Source organism: Nicotiana attenuata, unplaced genomic scaffold, assembly GCF_001879085.1.
Source record: "Nicotiana attenuata strain UT unplaced genomic scaffold, NIATTr2, whole genome shotgun sequence".
Classification (NCBI taxonomy): Eukaryota; Viridiplantae; Streptophyta; class Magnoliopsida; order Solanales; family Solanaceae; genus Nicotiana; species Nicotiana attenuata.
The window spans coordinates 266,813-273,059 of record NW_017671377.1 but is presented as its reverse complement, the minus strand read 5'-3'; positions in this window follow the sequence as shown (position 1 = coordinate 273,059).

Below are 6,247 nucleotides of genomic sequence, written 5' to 3'. Positions count from 1 at the left end.
TGGGCACTATGAGTTTTTAGTCATGTCATTTGGGTTTACCAATGCCCCAGCAGCATTTATGGAGTTGATGAACCGAGTGTTCAGGCCATATCTAGACTTATTCGTGATAGTCTTTATTGATGATATTCTGGTGTATTCCCGCAGCCAGGAAGAGCACGAGCAGCACCTCAGAGTGGTTCTCCAGACTCTGAAGGATAGTCAGTTATATGCTAAGTTTTCGAAGTGCGAGTTCTGGTTGAGTTCGGTTGCATTTCTGGGTCATATTGTANATTTGGTTCAGGATGCATTGGAGAAGGTGAAGGTGATTCAGGAGAGACTCCGTACAGCACAGTCGAGACAGAAGAGCTATGCAGACAGGAAGGTTCGAGATGTATCTTTTATGATTGGTGAGAAGGTCTTGCTAAAGGTTTCACCCACAAAGGGTGTTATGAGATTTGGGAAGAAAGGGAAGCTGAGCCCGCGGTTTATTGGACCTTTTGAGGTACTTAGGAGGATCGGGGAGGTGGCTTATGAGCTTGCCTTGCCGCCTAGCTTGTCGGGCGTGCATCCAGTTTTTCATGTGTCTATGCTCCGAAAGTACATTGGGGACCCGTCCCACGTTTTAGATTTCAGTACAGTTCAGCTGGAGGGTGACTTGACTTATGAGGTAGAGCCACCAACCATTTTGGATCGTCAGGTTCGGAAGTTGAGATCAAAGGATGTTGCATCAGTGAAAGTGCAATGGAGAGGTCGGCCCGTGGAGGAGGCTACCTGGGAGACCGAGCAGGAGATGCGGAGCAGATATCCTCACCTATTTGAGACTTCAGGTATGTTTCTTGACCCGCTCGAGGACGAGCGTTTGTTTAAGTTGGGGAGGATGTGACGACCCAACCCGTCATCACGTAAGTTACCGCCCCGTTTCCCCCATGTTATGCTTCTTTAAGTTTCATTATCATTATTTGATGTGTTAGACTGGGTTTGGAATGGTTTTGATAAGAAATGAGACACTTAGTCTCTCTTAAGAAGGCTTAAGTTGGAAAAGTCAACTGGATGTTGACTTTTGTGTTAGAGGGCTCGGATTTGAATTCCGATGATTTGGTTAGCTTCGGGGGATGATTTTTGACTTAGGAGTGCGATCGGAATTGATTTTGGAGGTTCTGTGTAGAATTAGGCTTGAATTGGTGAAGTTAGTATTTTGGCGAATTCCGGTTGGTAGGTGAAACTTTGATCCGGGGGTCGGAATGAGATTCCGAGAGTTGCAGTAGCTTCATTAGGTGATTTTGGATGTGTGTGCAAAATTTCAGGTCATTCGGAGGTGTTTTGGTTGGGTTTCTGATCGAATGCGTGTTTCGGAAATTTTAGAAGAACTTAGGCTTGAATTCGATGAGAAATGATGGTTTTAGTGTTGTTTGAGGTGTTTTAATGATTGGAGCAAGTTTGAATAAGGTATTGGATCATGCTTGTATTCTTGGTTGAGGTCCCGAGGGCCTCGGGGTGATTTCGGATGGCTAACGGGAAGTTTTGAACTTAAGAGATTTGCAGAACCTATGATGCTTCTGGTATTTTCGCTTCTGCCGAATTGGGACCGCAGAAGCGGTACCGCAGAAGCGAGAGGAGAGACGCAGAAGCGGCAGGGACCGCAGGTGCGGAATTGGTGACCGCATCTGCGGAGTCGCAGATGCGACAGGAGGACCGCAGATGCGGTATTTGAGCTCTTATGGGGATCCGCAGATGCGTTAATTGGTCCGCAGAAGCGGGAGGCGCAGGAGCGGATGCTAAACCGCAGAAGCGGATACGTCCGCAGAAGCGGTGCATTGACTGCAAAAGTGGGAGCCGCAGATGCGGAAATAACTGGTCAGAATAGTTTTTGTTTCCCTTCGCGAATTTTTGAAAAGGTTTCATATTTTCAATTCGGACTTGGAGAATTTGGGCGAGTTGGAGGAGAGGAATCAAGGGACTTCGTTGAGGTAAGAATTTCTAAACCAAAAACACGATTTTATGGTGCAAACACATGAAATTACACTGAAAACTCAAGGATTTAAGGTCAAAAATGGTGGTTTAGGGCTTGAAACCTAAGAGAACAAAAATGGGAATTTGAGGGGTCATTTGGACTCCGATTTTGGTGTTGTTTATATGTATAGACTCGCGGCGAGATAAGGAATCCGGTGATATAAAATTTATAATTTTTCGAGAAGTGGGCCCGGGGCTCGGGTTTTGCCAACTTCGTGATTTTCGATATTTTTCGAGTCTTTTCGATTGGGTTATATTCCCTTAGCATATTGTGACGTATTCGTTGTGGTTTTGGTCAGATTCGACGCGTGAAGAGGTGAATTCGAAAGGCAAGGGCATAGCAAGCTAGGACTTTGGCCGGCTTGAGGTTAGTAGTAAATGTAAATGCTGTGTTGAGGGTTTGAAACCCCGAATTTGCACAACGTAGTGCTATGTGAGGTGACTTGCACGCCGGATAACGGGCGTGGGGTAGAGCACCGTCGGGGATTGTGACTTGGTCTGTCCCGCTTAATAAAAATTACTACCTATTTGTTTGTAGTTCCGTGATGTCCTTATAAAAAATGGACTAAATTGTTATCATGGGGCCTTGTGCCAACTACTTGAATCCTTCAGTGATTGTTCTAATGATTTCTTACCATATTCATAAATATTAAACTCAGTCCTGGTAATTAATACTGTGTTTGCAAACTCAGCCACTTTTTCTCAAAAATTGGAGCTTAAATAATATTTTAAATGAAGTTTGGGCTGAATATTTTTATACTATTATGCCGAAAGGCTTATGTGATTTTTGGACTGAGTATGGGATCGGGCTGCACGCTGCAACAGTATTATAATGATATTGATATGAGGCCAAGGGCCTGTTTGATGCCACGAGATGGCTTATTACTGGGCTTGGGCCGTAAGGGGCCCCTCCCGGAGTCTGCACACCCCCAGGGAGCGCCGTCGACGTTAAATAAATGGAGCGGGCTGCACGGCCTCAGCAGGGTACTGGAGGTACCAGTTTATGTGTTGCATTGCATACTTGATTTCCATTTACTTATTTATCTGCTGTGATATTCTATAATTGTTTTTCATTAGTTTATTGAGTTGATATTATTTAGATTGAGCTGCTGTAATTATAGCTTACTTTGTGCCTGTCCAGGATTTCTTACTCTCAACCCTTATTTATGTTTATTACTTTCTGGGTTGGAAGTACTCACAATACTCCCTGCACCTTGTGTGCAGATTCAGGTACACCACAGGATGAGTGAGGACTTGTTTAGCGGAGCAGCATTTATCCGGGAGTATCGAGGTAGCTGCATGGCGTTCGCAGCCTTGATCTCTCCCATCCATTTTATCCTTTTATTCGTATTTTTCTTTCCTAGACAGACTTGTGATAGGTGAATATTCCGTTTTAGAGGCTCATGTTCGTGACACCAGATCTGTGGGCTATTTAGTATTTTATCTTGAGATTTTTGAATGTTAGAAATTATTTCAGAGGTTCCGCATTTAAATTGCTGTTTTTACTTGTGAATATTCATTTATCCACCTAGGTTATTTGGTCAAGTTTAAATAAATGGTCGGGCTTGCCTAGCAGTGTGTTGGGCGCCATCACGACCGGGGTTGGGGTCGTGACAGGGAGCAACGTTGATTATTGGTTACTCATCAACCGAAGGCTGAAGAGGCTCGGGATCCGAACTCCTTGTACCAGAAACAACAATGGGGACAGGACATCAGGAATTTGCATTGTCTACCAGGTCCATTTCGCCCCAAAGTGCTTGGACCTCTTCTTCGGTCGGTTCTAGAAGCTTTCCTGGTTGAACTTTCGGTTGAGCTGATGAAGATCGCCTTCTCCTTTGAAGGGAAACCTCTTCATCACTGGCACCCCCTTCGTCTTCAATGGCCAATGTAACCGTGATCGGCTTGGTCATGGCCTTCTTCATTTTCTTATTTTTAGTCCCAGCAGAGGAGGAACGTCGCCTTTTTGGTTGTTGAATCGTGGGGAAACACGTGTTTGGAGTATTAAATGCGTGAAGACGTGCGTCCTATCAAGCATCAGAGACTGCTTAGAAGGTTGTCAGATGATTTCCCACCAAGAAAAATTGGTTTATATTAAATGATTGAATGGTAGTGCGATACGTGGAACCGAAGACGAGCAGAAGATAAATCAAGTAACGACCAGTACTGGGAACAACAGTTGCCATTGCCATCGGATGGACCCCGATGGGAGCGCAATCAATGTGTACGGATCGAATGTTTGTCATCGGATGTCATTCAATGAAGAATATTCCCTAGCATTAAATGGGCAGCCGTTGCAAGGGATATTTGCATTCATGACCTGTCGTTACATATTCTTCAATGACCCCTTTATTGTCATTTAAGAGGGCCTTGATCCTAAGATCTTGTTTTCCTACGTATAGCCATTGTAGGCCCAGGAAATTCTTGGCAAAACTTATGCTACATTCCATTCTCAAGCTAAATGAAAATAACTTTACTTTCTTTTTTGCATTGTTCTTATTTCTGTACTCGGAGGCATTGCTCCCGAAACCAGGCTTGTCAGTTCTTTTGATTTTTATCACTAAATCTTATTTTTAATCTAGTTTTGTATATTATTTTGGATCAAATCAGTTTGCTTGTCTATAAACCATGTAACAAATTCAACTGTACCGTTTTACGGGTAAATAGAATCTTTACAAAAATAGCCGACTGTATATACTGATTATTTTTTCTCGCTGGTATAAATATATTACACACATCGATTATATATATATATANACAAAACTCAGGGCCACTCAACTCCTTCTACGCGAACGCGAGTTCCTTCTCGCGATCGCGAAGGCAAAAATTGAACCTGCACTGCTGCTGCATTTTCTGCTGCATTTTTCAACTCCAAACTTCCCGTTAGCCATCCGAAATCACCCCGAGGCCCCCGGGACCTCAACCAAAAGCACCAACACTTCCTATAACATCATTCAAACTTGTTCCAATCATCAAAACGCCTCAAACAACACCAAAACCATCAAATTACATTGAATTCAAGCATAAGTTCTTCTAAAACTTCCGAAACACGCATTTGATCAAAAACCCTCACCAAATCACTTCCGAATGACCTGAAATTTTGCACACACGTCCCAAATCATATAACGAAGCTACAACAACTCTCGGAATTCCATTCCGACCCTCGGATCAAAATCTCACCTATCAACCGGAATTTCGCCAAAATACTAACTTCGCTAATTCAAACCAAATTCTACACCAGACCTCCAAAACCAATTCCGATCACGCTCCTAAGTGATAAATCACCCAAAGAAGCTAACCAAATCATAAAAGCTCCGATCCGAGCTCATATACAAATAAGTCAACTCTTGGTCAACCATTTGAAATTCAAAGCCTTCAACTGAGACTATGCTTTCAAATTCATTCCGATTTTCCTGAAAGCCAAAACCAACGATCTACATCGGTCATAATGCATAACACGGGGCAAGTCATGCCCGAAAACTGACGATCAAAGTGCAAAAGCTCAAAACGACCGGTTGGGTCGTTACAGAAAGCTGGTTCCATTTGTGGAAACTGAGATAACATGGCTATCAACATTTTTGTCTCTACACAAATAGGACATGCTTTTGTTTCTCTACTGTATAAGATGGTGTGATACGTTTTTTTAAATTTCAAGATGCTATTATTATTAAGTTGTATATGTATCATTGGAGTAGTTGGACCTCTTTAGAACCAAAGTCATCTCAGTCATCTGGAGGTCTGCAGAGCGTGGTTTTGTCCATGTAAATTCTTGTTGTGTGCTATTTTCTATCTTTTTTTGTTTTAAAGGGATGGCATCTAATTTAGTCAATTCACTAAATAGATACACATTTATATCCAAATTATTGTCGCCTAACACATGAATACTATTTGCTTGGATTTCTGTTCTTTAATTTCATTGTTTGAGGCAAACTCAAACTATGAAAAATACATATTTCGATGTTGGCCCCTGCGTTGCACGGTCATACATATCTAGTAATAGGGTATAAGAGGCAAGTCTTTGGGGGCAGAACTGGGCATTAGGGCAATTTTAAAGTATGGGGCAATAAGTTCTGGGCCGTCGCATTAAAAGGGATGAAGGGTGGAGATCATGTGTTGACGCTTCTTTGACTGAGAACATCGCCGTTTTGAGTGTTTTCAAGGGGCACATTGGACTGGATCGCGTACGGACTTGCTCATGCGACCAAATCGCCAAAATAACATCTTAAACAACGAATTTAACACCAAAATTCATGATTTCTTA